The sequence below is a fragment of the Orcinus orca genome, chromosome 2 (assembly GCF_937001465.1).
Source record: "Orcinus orca chromosome 2, mOrcOrc1.1, whole genome shotgun sequence".
In the NCBI taxonomy this organism is placed as follows: Eukaryota; Metazoa; Chordata; class Mammalia; order Artiodactyla; family Delphinidae; genus Orcinus; species Orcinus orca.
Genome location: NC_064560.1, coordinates 201,533,126 through 201,548,298, shown reverse-complemented (window position 1 = coordinate 201,548,298; position 15,173 = coordinate 201,533,126). Strand labels below are relative to the sequence as shown.

General features: G+C 43.7%; 1 long non-coding RNA gene and 1 gene segment (V, D, J or C); one reads left to right on the top strand and one right to left on the bottom strand.

The window, feature by feature from the left end:
• LOC105748033 (immunoglobulin gamma-1 heavy chain-like) overlaps nucleotides 1–15,173 on the top strand; it is a 201,023-nt gene that overhangs the window by 172,247 nt on the left and 13,603 nt on the right.
• On the bottom strand, nucleotides 9,069–13,005 carry LOC125963631 (uncharacterized). Its single transcript, XR_007475846.1, has 2 exons — nucleotides 12,893–13,005; nucleotides 9,069–9,501 (listed from the first exon to the last, which is right to left on the bottom strand). It is a non-coding gene; the product is annotated as an uncharacterized LOC125963631 (long non-coding RNA).

Sequence of the window (15,173 nt, the reverse complement as noted above, 5' to 3'; positions counted from 1 at the left end):
CCTAGAAGAACTAAAGAGCAAATAAACAGTGATGAACGACACAATAAATGAAATTTAAAATTCTCTAGAAGGGAACAATAGCAGAATAACTGCGGCAGAAGAACCGATAAGTGACCTGGAAGATAAAATAGTGGAAATGACTACTGCAGAGCAGTATAAAGGAAAAAGATTGAAAAAAATTGAGGACAGTCTCAGAGACCTCTGGGACAATATTAAATGCAACAACATTCAAATTATAGGGGTCCCAGAAGAAGAAAAGAAAGAGAAAGGGACTGAGAAAATATTTGAAGAGATTATAGTTGAAAACTTCCCTAATATGGGAAAGGAAATAGTCAATCAAGTCCAGGAAGCACAGAGAGAGTCCCATACAGGATAAATCCAAGGAGAAATATGCCAAGACACATATTAATCAAACTATCAAAAATTAAAGACAAAGAACAAATATTAAAAGCAGCAAGGGAAAAACAACAAATAACACATAAGGGAATCCCCATATGGTTAACAACTGATCTTTCAGCAGAAACTCTGCAAGCCAGAAGGGAGTGGCAGGACATATTTAAAGTGATGAAGGAGAAAAACCTACAACCAAGATTACTCTACCCAGCAAGGATCTCATTCAGATTTGATGGAGAAATTAAAACCTTTACAGACAAGCAAAAGCTAAGAGAATTCAGCACCACCAAAGCAGCTTTACAAAAAATGCTAAAGGAACTTCTCTAGGCAGGAAACACAAGAGAAGGAAAAGACCTAAAATGATAAACCCAAAACAATTAAGAAAATGGTAATAGGAACATGCATATCGATAATTACCTTAAATGTAAATGTTTTAAATGCTTCAACCAAAAGACATAGATTGGCTGAATGGATACAAAAACAAAACCTGTATATATGCTGTCTACAAGAGACCCACTTCAGACCTAGGGACACATACAGACTGAAAGTGAGGGAATGGAAAAAGATATTCCATGCAAATGGAAATCGAAAGAAAGCTGGAGTAGCAATTCTCATATCAGACAAGATAGACTTTAAAACAAAGACTATTAGAAGAGACAAAGAAGGACACTACATAATGATCAAGGAATCGATCCAAGAAGAAGATATAACAATTGTAAATATTTATGCACCCAACATAGGAGCACCTCAATACATAGGCAAATGCTAACAACCATAAAAGGGGATATCGACAGTAACACATTCATAGTAGGGGACTTTAACACCCCACTTTCACCAATGGACACATCATGCAAAATGAAAATAAATAAGGAAACACAAGCTTTCAGTGATACGTTAAACGAGATGGACTTAATTGATATTTATAGGACATTCCATCCCAAAACAACAGAATACACATTTTTTTCAAGTGCTCATGAAACATTCTCCAGGATAGATCATATCTTGGGTCACAAATCAAGCCTCGGTAAATTTAAGAAAATTGAAATCATATCAAGTATCTTTTCTGACCACAACGCTATGAGACTAGATATCAATTACAGGAAAAATCTGTAAGAAATACAAACACATGGAGGCTAAACAACACACTACTTAATAACCAAGAGATCACTGAAGAAATCAAAGAGGAGATCAAAAAATACCTAGAAACAAATGACAATTAAAACAGGATGACCCAAAACCAATGGGATGCAGCAAAAGCAGTTCTAAGAGGGAAGCTCTAGCAATACAATCCTACCTTAAGAAACAAGAAATATCTCAAATAAACAACCTAACCTTACAGCTAAAGCAATTAGAGAAAGAAGAACAAAAAACCCCCAAAGTTAGCAGAAGGAAAGAAATCATAAAGATCAGATCAGAAATAAATGAAAAAGAAATGAAGGAAACAATAGCAAAGATCAGTAAAACTAAAAGCTGGTTCTTGGAGAAGATAAACAAAGTTGATAAACCATTAGCCAGACTTATCAAGAAAAAATGGGAGAAGACTCAAATTAATAGAATTAGAAATGAAAAAGGAGAAGTAACAACTGACACTGCAGAAATACAAAGGATCATGAGAGATTACTACAAGCAACTGTATGCCAATAAAATGGACAACCTGGAATAAATGGACAAATTCTTAGAAATGCACAACGTGCCGAGGCTGAACCAGGAAGAAATAGAAAATATGAGCAGACCAATCACAAGCACTGAAATTGAAACTGTGATTAAAAATCTTCGAACAAACAAAAGCCCAGGACCAGATGGCTTCACAGGTTAATTCTATCAAATATTTAGAGAAGAGCTAACACCTATCCTTCTCAAACTCTTCCAAAATATAGCAGAGGGAGGAACACTCCCTAACTCATTCTACGAGGCCACAATCACTCTGATACCAAAACCAGACAAAGATGTCACAAAGAAAGAAAACTACAGGCCAATATCACTGATGAACATAGATGCAAAAATCCTCAACAAAATACTAGCAAACAGAATCCAACAGCACATTAAAAGGATCATACACTATGATCAAGTGGGGTTTATCCCAGGAATGCAAGGATTCCCCAATATACGCAAATCAATCAATGTGATACACCATATTGACAAATTGAAGGAGAAAACCCATATGATCATCTCAATAGATGCAGAGAAAACTTTCGACAAAATTCAACACTGATTCATAATAAAACCCCTCCAGAAAGTAGGCATAGAGGGAACTTTCCTCAACATAATACAGGCCATATATGACACACCCACAGCAAACATCATCCTCAATGGTGAAAAACTGATACCATTTCCACTAAGATCAGGAGCAAGACAAGGTTTCCCACTCTCACCACTATTATTCAACATAGTTTTGGAAGTTTTAGCCAGAGCAATCAGAGAAGAAAAAGAAATAAAAGGAATCCAAATCGGAAAAGAAGTAAAGCTGTCACTGTTTGCAGATGACATGATACTATTCATAGAGAATCCTAAAGATGCTACCAGAAAACTACAAGAGCTAATCAATGAATTTGGTAAAGTAGCAGGGAACAAAATTAATGCACAGAAATCTCTTGCATTCCTATACAGTAATGATGAAAAATCTGAAACTGAAATTAAGAAAACACTCCCATTTACCATTGCAACAAAAAGACCCAAATATCTAGGAATAAACCTACCTAAGGAGACAAAAGACCTGTATGCAGAAAATTATAAGACACTGATGAAAGAAATTAAAGATGATACAAACAGATGGAGAGATATACCATGTTCTTCGATTGGAAGAATCAACATTGTGAAAATGACTCTACTATCCAAAGCAATCTACAGATTCAATGCAATCCCTGTCAAACTACCACTGGCATTTTTCACAGCACTAGAACAAAAAATTTCACAATTTGTATGGAAACACAGAAGACCCCGAATAGCCAAAGCAATCTTGAGAAAGAAAAACGGAGTTGGAGGAATCAGGCTCCCTGACTTCAGACTATACTACAAAGCTACATTAATCAAGACAGTATAGTACTGGCACAGAAACAGAAATATAGATGAATGGAACAGAATAGAAATCCCAGAGATAAACCCACGCACATATGGTCACCTTATCTTTGATAAAGGAGGCAAGAATATATAGTGGAGAAAAGACAGCCTCTTCAATAAATGGTGCTGGGAAAACTGGACAGCTACATGTAAAAGAATGAAATTAGAACACTCCCTAACACCATACACAAAAATAAACTCAAAGTGGATTAAAGACCTAAATGTAAGGCCGGACATCATGAAATTCTTAGAGGAAAACATAGGCAGAACACTCTATGGCATAAATCACAGCAAGATCCTTTTTGACCCACCTCCTAGAGAAATGGAAATAAAAACAAAAATAGACAAATGGGACCTAATGAAACTTAAAAGCTTTTGCACAGCAAAGGAACCCAAAAACAAGATGAAAAGACAACCTTCAGAATGGGAGAAAATATTTGCAAATGAAGCAACTGACAAAGGATTAATCTCTAAAATATACAAGCAGCTCATGCAGCTCAATATCAAAAAAACAAACAACCCAATCCAAAAATGGGCAGAAGACCTAAATAGACATTTCTCCTAAGAATATATACAGATTGCTGACAAACACGTGAAAATATGCTCAGCATCACTAATCATTAGAGAAATGTAAATCAAAACTACAATGAGGTATCACCTCACACCAGTCAGAATGGCCATCCTCTAAAAATCTGCAAACAATAAATGCTGGAGAGGGTGTGGAGAAAAGGGAACCTTCTTGCACTGTTGGTTGGAATGTAAATTGGTACAGCCACTACGGAGAACAGTTTGGAGGTTCCTTAAAAAACTTAAAATATAACTACCATATGACCCAGCAATCGCACTACTGGGCATATACCCTGAGAAAACCATAATTCCAAAAGAGTCATGTACCACAATGTTCATGGCAGCACTATTTACAATAGCCAGGACATGGAAGCAACCTAAGTGTCCACTGACAGATGAGTGGATAAAGAAGATGTGGCACATATATACAATGGAATATTAGCCATAAAAAGAAATAAAATTGAGTTATTTGTAGTGAGGTGGATGGACCTAGAGACTGTCATACAGAGTGAAGTAAATCAGAAAGAGAAAAACAAATACTGTATGCTAACACATATATATGGAATCTTAAAAAAAAAAATTCTGAAGAACCTAGGGGCAGGACAGGAATAGAGACACAGATGTAGAGAATGGACTTGAGGACACGGGGAGGGGGAAGGGTACACTGGGATGAAGTGAGAGAATGGCATGGACTTATATATACTACCAAATGTAAAAGAGATAGCTAGTGGGAAGCAGCTGCATGGCACAGGGAGATCAGCTGGGTGCTCTGTGACCACCTAGAGGGGTGGGATAGGGAGGGGTGAGAGGGAGGCCAAGAGGGTGGAGATATTGGGATATATGTATATGTATAGCTGGTTCACTTTGTTATAAAGCAGAAACTAACACACCATTGTAAAACAATTATACTCCAATAAAGTTGTTTTAAAATATCCCAATTACATTTTTTTCAGAAAATTTTTTTAAACCCATCCTAAAATCTATACGGAATCTCAAAGGACCCCCAAATGGTGAGAATGATCATGAAAAATAAGGACAAAGTTTTAGGACTCACACTTCCTAATTTCAAAACTTACTACAAAGCTACAGTAATCAAACCAGTGTGGTACTGGCATAAAGACAGACATAGCCCAATGGACTAAAATATGGTCCAGAAATATACCCTCACATATATGATCTAATGATTGTTGACAAGGGTGCCAAGAGCATACAATTGGGAAAAGACAATCTTTTCAACAAATGGTACTGGGAAACTGGATATTCACATGCAAGAGAATGAAGTTGGACCCTTGTCTAATACTGTGTACAAAACCTAACTGAAAATGGATCAGACTTAAATGTAGGACTTTAAACTATAAAACTCTTAGAGGAAAACATAGGGCAAAAGCTTCACAACATTAAAATTGACAGTGATTTCTTGGATATGACACCAAAAGTATAGGCAACAGGGCTTCCCTGGTGGCGCAGTCGTTGAGAGTCCGCCTGCCGATACAGGGGACACAGGTTCGTGCCCCGGTCCAGGAGGATCCCACATGCCACGGAGCAGCTGGGCCCGTGAGCCATGGCCACTGAGCCTGCGCGTCCGGAGCCTGTGCTCTGCAACAAGAGAGACCACAGCAGTGAGAGGCCCGCATACCAAAAAAAAAAAAAAAGTATAGGCAACAAAAGAAAAGAAGAGACAAATTAGACTTCATGAAAATTTTTAAATTTCATGCATCAAAAGACACTATCCCCATATGTATACATATAGCTGATTCACTTTTTTATAAAGCAGAAACTAACACAAAATTGTAAAGCAATTATACTCCAATAAAGATGTTAAAATAAAAAAAGAGGACTTCCCTGGTGGCGCGGCGGTTGGGAGTCCGCCTGCCGATGCAGGGGACACGGGTTCGTGCCCCGGTCCGGGAGGATCCCACGTGCCGCGGAACGGCTGGGCCCGTGAGCCATGGCCGCTGGGCCTGCGGGTCCGGAGGCTGTGCTCCGCAGCGGGAAGAGGCCGCAGCGGCGAGAGGCCCGCGTACCGGAAAAAAAAAAAAAAAAAAAAGACATTATCCACAGAATAAAAAGGCAGCCCATAGAATGGGAGAAAACATTTGCAAATTCCTGATAAGGAATTAATACCCAGAATATACAGAGAACTCCTAAAATTCAACAACAAAGAAATAACTAACCTGATGCAAAAATGGGCAAAGGACTTGAATTAACATTTCTCCAAAGGAAATATATAAATGGCCAACAAGCACATGGAAAGGTGCTCAGTATCACAAATCATTAGAGAAATGCAAATCCAAACAACAATGTGATACCACCTCACACACACACATAGCTATTAGAATAGCTATGATTTTTTAAAAAACAGAAAATAACAAATGTTGGCAAGGATATGGAGAAACTGGAACCCTTGTGCACTGTTGGTGAGAATGTAAAATGGCATAGCTGCTGTGCAAAACAGCTTGGAAGTTCCTCAAAAAATTTAAAAAAGAACTACATATGATCCAGCAATTTCACTTCTGGGTATATACCCAAAAGAATTGAAAGCAGGGTCTTGAAGAGATACTTTTATACCCATGTTCACAGCAACATTATTCACAATAGCTAAAATGTGGAAGCAACTTAAATGTCCATGGATGGATGAATGGATAAGCAAAATGTGGTATATACATACAATAGAATATTATCCCCCTTAAAAAGGAAAGAAATTGTGACATACGTTACAACTTGGATGAACCTTGATGACATTATGCTAAGTGAAATGTTAGTCACAAAAAGATAAATACTGTATGATTCCACTTATATTTAGGTACTTAGAGTTGTCTAATTCACAGAAAGAGAAAGTGGAACGGTGGTTACCAGGTGGGAGGTGGGGGGAGAATAGGGGATTATTGTTTAATGGGGATAGAATTTTGGTTTTACAAGATGAAAAGAGTGATGGGGATGGGTGATGGGGATGGCTGCACAATATTATGAATGAATTTAACATCATTGTACACGTTGAACTGTACATAGGGTTTAACATGGTAAATTTTGCTATGTGTATTTTACGACAGTTTTTTTTTTTTTTAATTTTAAGTAGAGGAAAGCAAGAGAAAACTAACCCATAAAGAAACTGAAACCCTTCAGGAAAATCTGGAGCCTGTGTCTCTCTCACACCTGTGACCCTCAGGATGGAGCTGCACTTCTGCCTGGCCCAGGACTCAGACAACCTGAAGGGTATCTGCGGGGCTGCAGAAGCAGTTTCTCCACACTAACAAAGTGAGTGTGCAGGTCAGTGACAAGACGCATGGGCCTTGGCTGCACTGGGGCTCTGCACCAGCCTTCCAGGACTGCTGCTTCATGCTTGCTTTCCAAAAACTGCAAACTTTTTAAGACCAACCCTAATCTAGGGGGACACACAGGGAAGGGAAGTCTAAGAAATCCAGTTAGAGCTTAGAAACGTGACACAGACCAAAACCACCACAAACCACTGCTTGTCAACCACTTTGGACCACTTTTAGTTTCCAAATTAGAAAAAGAAAAAGCAATATTATCTTCCACCTAATCCAGTGAAATTATCTCGCATTCGACTTAAAACTTGCCTCCAGAAAGAGGAGATGAAGTCCAACATATCAGTTTAAATATCTTTGGGGGATGTTCATTTCTCTTCTTGATGAATAACACTCAACTTTGGGTATCCTGCATCTTATACACTGTGATACAGTAAATCACCACTAACACATCTTATGTCAGATGGTAGGGGAGTGGGAGGGTGGAAAAAAGAAAAGAATTGGTTAAGGGAGGAGGAGATGGAGATGGTGGGGTAGGAGGACCCTAAGCTCCCCTCCCACCATGAGCACATCAAAGTCACATGTACGTGTAGAGCAGTTCTCACTGAAGACTCACTGGAGGCTGGCGAGATGTATAACCAAGGCTACAAGGAAAGTCCACACGGAGTCAGGTAGGAAAGGAAGAGGAGCGACTGGGTCGGGAACCACTCCTTAGAGGGACACAGAAGAGGCGGAGGCTTGTACAGTCTTGGAGACCCTCCCTGGGGAGTGAGCACTTCAAGCCACATGTTGGGCTCCCCAGCCCTGGGGTCCACCACCAGGAATATGAGTCCCCTTAGCTGGTTTGAAAACCAGTGGGACTAAGAGGAGGGCTGTAAGAAGCCTAGACTCTGCTCATGCAGAGCACACACACACCTGCTTACTCCTGGGAACAAGGTGGAGGGAGGAGACTGGAAACATCCAGGGCTCTGGCCAGTTTCCAGCGACAGCCCCACTGCAGGCCCCGCCCGCACTGGGCACATGCTCCAGCCTCTCTTGCTTTGGCACAGCTCCCCACTAGGGCGAAGGCTGCTGTTGCCAAGGAGGGCGTGGGGTTGGGGGGACAGGGCCGGCTCCACATCTGAAGGGGCTGAGAACGGCCACTGCTCGCACTTGTGGAGGTGGTGGACTGGGAGCTGTGTCGGGTCTGCTGGGGTGCAAGGGCTGTCCCAGCGCACACCCTGGCCCACAACGGGCACCCACTCTGGCCCCTCTTGTTCCAGCTCTGTTCTCCTCGAGGTGAAGGTGCCATTGCTGGGAGGGGGGAGAGTGCGCCCTTAGAGGGACCAGAACCAGATCAGACCCGACCCTCAGGGCTTCTGCCCCAGCAACTTGAGACCTGACCCTTCCCCAGTAGGGGGTTGATGACCCCTGAATAAAGGAGAAGCTCTGGCTCACACCTGGCTTGGGCTCCAGCCCCTCCATCTCCAGCCTCACCACCTACCAAGGTGGTAGCTGCCAGCACACCCTGGGGGCAGATATGACCGGTGCTCACATCAGAGCCAGCTCTCCCACCAAAGGCACTGGGCACACACAGACCACATAGGGACACTCCCACACAAGGACACCCCTTCCAGACCAGGATAGGTGACTGCTTCACCTAATCTCATAGATACAGAGAAAGTTAAGCAAAATTAAAAGACAGAGTAACTGGTCTCAATTGAAAGAGCAAGAGAAAACCCCTGAAAAAACAGCTAATGAAACAAATAAACAATGTACCAAAGAATTCAAAGCATTAGTAATAAGAATGTTAACTGAACTTGGGAGAATCAACTATACTTTAATTTAAATATATTTATATTAATATATTTATATATAGATACAAATTTCACATCAGAATAAGGAACCATCTTAGAATTCCGCCTACCCTACTCAGGATCAATCTGTTCTTCTCATGGTCCATGCATGCATGACTCCAAGAACTTGGGCCGTCAGGTTACAAAAATGGACATGGTTTACGCCCTAAGACACATGAGGTCATGGGACGATGGTCCAGAATGCCTTCTTAATCTGAAACTACCTCACATAAGGCTACTTTGCTGTGCACGATGCTGCATTTTCCACATCAGACGATGGCTGTGCCATGTTTGTACCCAAGGCCTTCGAGGCTGCTGTCCGTGGTGCTGACTTGGTCCAGCCGTCTGTTTACGCCACTGTCCATGGTTCTGCTTTTGTTTTTCTGCACAGCATAATGATATTTTTTAAAAAACAGACTTTGTTCTTTTAGAATAGTTTTAGGTTAACAGATAAATTGAGCAGGAAATACAGAGAGTTCCCTATACTCCAGTGCACCCCACATACACCCACAGTCTCACCTATTATTAATATGTTGAATCAGTGTGCTCTATTTGTTATAAATGATGAACCAATATTAATATATTAATATATTATTATTAACTGAAGTCTATAGTTAACATTATGGTGTTACAGTAGTTACTTTATGTGTACAACTCTATGAGTTTTGACAAATGCACAATGTCATTTGTATCCAGAGGCCCCCAGGCTACTGTCCATGGAACTGCCTTGGTCAGATATGCTGTTTAAGCTGCAGACCATGTAGCCACAAATTCAGCATCATACAGTATAATTTTACTGCCCTGATGATCCCCTGTACTTCACCTATTCATTCCTCACCCCTCCCCTGCAAGTCCCTGGCTACCAATGATCTTTCTTCTGTCTGTATAGAGGTGCCTTTCTGAAAATCATACAGTTAGAATCACACAGCATGTAGCCTTCTCCAATTGGCTTCTTTTACTTAGCAATATGCATTTAAGATTCCTCCATGTGTTTTTGTGGCTTGATAGCTTATTTATTTTTTATTAACTTCTTTTTTAACAGCTTTATGGAGGTATAATTGATATATAAAACACCTGCATGTATTTAATGTATACATGAGTTTGGACACATGCATACACCTATGAAACCATCACTACAATCAAGGTAACAGACATATCCATTACCTCTAAAAGTTTCCTTGTGCCTTTGGGTTTATTGTTTTGGGTGTGTGTGTGTGTGTGTGTGTGTGTGTGTGTGTGTGTGTGTGTAGAACACTTAACATGAGATCTTCTCTCTAAAAAATGTTGAGGTGCACAGTGCAGTGTTGTTACCTCAGGTACTATATCGTATAGCAGATCCTAGAACTTAACTCATTTTGCATTTCTGAAACTTTATACCCATTGAACAGCAAAGGAATCAAAAACTATCACCACAAAAAAAAAAATCAATGAAACACAGGGACTTCCCTGGCAGTCCAGTGGTTAAGACTCCCTGCTTCCAGTGCAGGGGGCGCAGGTTCAATCCCTGGTCAGGGAACTAAGATCCTGCATGCAGTGTGATGCAGCCCAAAAAAAAAAAAAAAAATCAATGAAACACAAAGTAAGGGAACAAGAAAGAAAAAGAGGAACAAAATAACTACAAGACAGAGATAAAACTATTAACAAAATGGTGATAGTAGGCATTTTCCTACCAATAATTACTTTAAAAGTAAATGGTTAAATTATCCAGTCAAAAGATATAGGGTGGCTGAATGGAGGAAAAACAAGACCCAACTATGTGCTGTCCACAAGAGACTCACTTTAGATTTAAACACACACATGGGCTGAAAGTGAAGGGATGGAAAACAGTGTTCCGTGAAAATGGTAAACAAAAGAAAGCTGGGATGGGCACATTTAGACAAAACAGACTCTAAAGTCAAAAACAGTCACAGAGACTAAGAAGGACATTATACAATGATGAAAGGATCGATTCAACAGAAACAGATAGCTCATTTCTCTTTATTGCAAAATACTATCCCATTGTCTGGATGTACCACACTATTAATCCAACTCACCTACTGAGGGACATCTTGGTTGCTTCCAAGTTTGGGCAATTATGAGCACAGCATCTATAAACATTTATCAACTATAAACATCTGTGTGCAGGTTTTGAGGAGGACATAAGTTTTCAGCTCATTTGGATAAATATCTAGCAGTGCAGTTGTCGGTTTGTATGGTAAGATTATGTGTAGATTTTTAAGAAACTGCCAAACTGGCTTCCAAACTGGCTGCGCCATGTTGCGCTCCACCAAGAGTGGGTGAGCGTTCCCGCGGCTCCACCTCCTCTCCAGCGTTTGGAATGCTGCGCTCCACCAAGAGTGGGTGAGAGTTCCTGCGGCTCCACCTCCTCTCCAGCGTTTGGAATTGTCAGGGTGTTTGTTCCTTGTTTCCAGATTTCCACCATTTTAAAGCTGTGTAGTGGTATGTCACTGCTGTTTAAATTCGCAGTCTCTAATGACATGTGATATGGAGCATCTTGTCATGTACTTACCTGTGTCTGTAAGTCTTCTGCGGTGAGAGGTCTGCTCAGATCTTTTGCTCATTTTTAAATTGGGTTGTTTGTTTCCTTACTGTTGGATTTTAACAGTGCTCTGCACATTTTGGACACAGCTACGTGTTTTGCATGTTTCTAGACATCTGTGGCTTGTGTTTTCATTCTCTTGACAGTGTCTTTCACAGGCAGACATTTTTCATTTTAAGTAAGTTCAGCTAATGAATTTTTCTTTTTCATGAAGTGTGCTTTTGGTGTTGTATCTAAAATCTCATTGCCATCACCATGATCACCTAGATTTTCTGCTATTTTCTAGAAGTTCCATAGTTTTATGTTTTATATTTTGGTCAATGAGTTAATTTTATGACTGCTGTTAAGTTTACACTTAGGTTCATTTTGTGCATGTGGACATCCAGATGTTTCAGCACCATCTGTTGAAAAGACTACCCCTTCTCCATCAAATTACCTTTGTTCCAGTCCAGCACTTGGAGGTGGACCGGGGTGGGGAGAGGTCACCCCTTACCTAAGCTCCTTAGGTGATTCTAGAATGTTCTGTCGCTGAGGGGGACGTGCAATCAGATGGCCTAAGCTATGCGAAGAAAAATTATTTCTAACAGAATTCTGCACCCAAACTGATAATAAAATGTAAGGGTAGAATAAAGACATTCTCAGACATGTGGGATCTCAAAAACCTTTCCCTCCAGACATCCTCTCTCAGCAAGCCAAAGCGGACGGCCCTCAGATCTGAACTCTCCACGTCAGCTCCCCTGGGTCTCCAGCCTGAGGGCCACCCTGCACATTGTGGATTACCATCGTGTGAGCCACGGCCTTATAGTAAATCTCCTTCTAGATACAGATGAGACAGAGACAGAGACAGAGACAGACATAGGTACAGACATAGGTACATCCTATTGATTCTGTTTCCCTGGAGACTAATATATCCTGAGACACAATGGAGTTTTCTTCTAACCCAAAGGAACCAACTGACTCCAGAGAGGATGGGAGGGCAGGTCCAATGCACTTAGCAGCAGTCCTGAAGAGGGGGTCAAAGTTGCACTGGAAAGCCAGATGGAGAGCCCAGCACCAATGCCTGATTAAGTCTAAAGGCCATGTTTCCATACGTACAATGTGAGAATGCTAAGTTCTAAGCATTGGGTCCGTTCTGTTCCCTGGGCGGCATTTTTCTTTCTAAATGGTGCGTAAAGTAATAGAGCACCGTGCAAGGCACTGCATCTTGGATATGAAGGACGATGGGTGTCACAAACCTGCTGAAAAGTGGGGCGGGCACTTGTAATCTGCACTGGGTGCCCACCAGGCACACGAGCTTCTCGAGAAGGTGGCCTCCATGTGGTCCTGCTATGGGCAGCCGGAGCCCTTCTCCACCGTTAGAGACAAAATGTAGAGACTCCCCCTAGGAAAGAATTCTTTCTCTAGGATTCTTTCTCTAGGAAAGAATACTGTGTTACCGGGGCTCTTGCACTTGGCTCGGCTGTGAAGGTGAGTCCCGCCGTCGGGAGGAATGTGGCAACCTTCCACGCTTGAGGCAGGGGAAGGGGACCAATCAACGCCCCACGCCCACGCCCAGACACAAAGGTCACAGCCAAGGGGCTGCGTTCTCCTCCTGGTCACCGCTGGTCCTGCACCGCGACACGTGTCACTGTCTTCACGGCAGCTGCGCCGTCTTGGGGAAGGGCTCACACATCGCGGAGCCACTGTCCTAACAACAGTGCCACGCCTGACAAATTCCAGCTCAGTTAGCTGGGCGGGAGCCTCCACCAGGCGATGGCGAGTGCTCTGAAGTCACCAGACAACAAACCTCAGCGTGCAGAGCCGTCTGTGAGCCCCCGGGGAGGGGTTAACCCACATTCTCTCCCGGAACCTCCCCCGGCCACTGCTCCTTCAGTCCTCGGGAGCCCCTCCCACGCCCACACCTTCCTTCCCAGTGAGCTGCGGGCCCCCTCTGCACCAGGAGAGAGCCCCCACCCCCAGGGAGCCGGGGGAGCAAGACCCAGGCAGCAGCATCTGGCCAACCTTTGGCCCATTCCACCTGCAGCTGCTGCCGCTGGGCGCGCAAGAACACAAGCGCGCCGAGTCTCCTTCTGTAAATGCGCAACCGCCCTGCTTGCGCCTGCACGCCTACGGGTCCCACCACGGACTCAGCAGCCTCGCTGCTCCAGGACAGAGCCCACCCACCGTGCGGCTGCCATCGCCCACCAAGCAGCCTGCTTGCGTGTCCTGGCGGGTCTCAGCCCACGGTGGACTCTGCCGCGGGGGCCGCTGCCCCATCGTGGGAGGCGGGGTGCAGTGGGGGTCGGGGAACCAGGCCTAACTCTGCCTCGGCCGCATCCACGTGACGGGCAGAGGGGCCGGCCCAACGGGGTGCTAACGGCACCCTGGTCGTCAAACTCTACAGGGATGGGGCGGGGACGGGGTTTTCTGATTCTCAAGACTCTGGGTGCGGCCCAGCGGGAGCCCCAGGAGCCGGCGCCCACCCACGCTTAGTGGATTGAGAGCAGTCGAGAAGGACGCAGTGGGGGGAGTGCTTGCTGACACGGGTGTGGGCCGAACGTGGGGAGCCCCAGATGTGCCCCTCTGAGGTAAGAATTATTCTGAGCCATGGGCAAGTTAAAAAGCAAACAAGAAAAACCCTCGCCTCCCACCTTCCACCGGGAGGGGCAGGGCGATTCCTCAGGGCGCAGCAGGCCCTTATCAGCCCGTCACCACTGGAGGGTGTTCAGGTTAAGCCCGACTCATGCCTCCCCACACCCGCATCTGCCTTCCCACGTACCCGGGCCCAGGAGCTCAAAGTCCCCTTCCTCTGTCTTGTCACTTGTCTGGAACACCGCCAACCTTCCTGCCGGGACATACCCTGAGCTCCGTGTGCACGCGCGCGCGTTCTTAAATTTCTGGCCGCTCCCTCTGGGTGACCTGTCAGGTCACGATGGTCCAATGCCTATTAGAAGGAAAGAGAAAGTACTTTAGGAAGCCAGTCAGCCATGAAAAGGTCAAGGAAGTGACCCAAGAGAAAGAAGAAAACGCAGCTCTTCATGATGCCTTGTGGAGGTGTTTAGACAGTTTACTAACAGAGGCCCCTTCACTCCTGAGGGGCAATCCCTGCTGGGACAACATTTCATCAGCCAGCCTGCCCCTGATATCAGGCAAAACCCCAAAAGTCACAGTTAGGCCCACAAACCCCTATGCACCAGCTCGCAGGGGTGGTCTTGCGGGTATTTAATAATCAAGATCAACCGGAGGGGGGAGAAAGAACTCAGCATGAGTAGAGGCAGGTCAGAGCTCAAGCTCAGCTGATAGCCCAGCTGTCAGCCACGTTTTGCAAACTCGGGAGAACCCAAAGGACACAAGAAAGTTCAACCATCAGTCCGGAAGTAAGACCAGAAAAGGGGAATGCTTCAAATGCAAGCCGACTGGCCATTGGGCCCATGAATGCCAGAAGGAGCCCCCCAGGCCATGCCCAGTCTGCAAGCAGACGGGTCAGCAGAGTGGGACTGCCCTCAGTCCCGAAGGGGAAGGGGGGTTCCTGCTCCT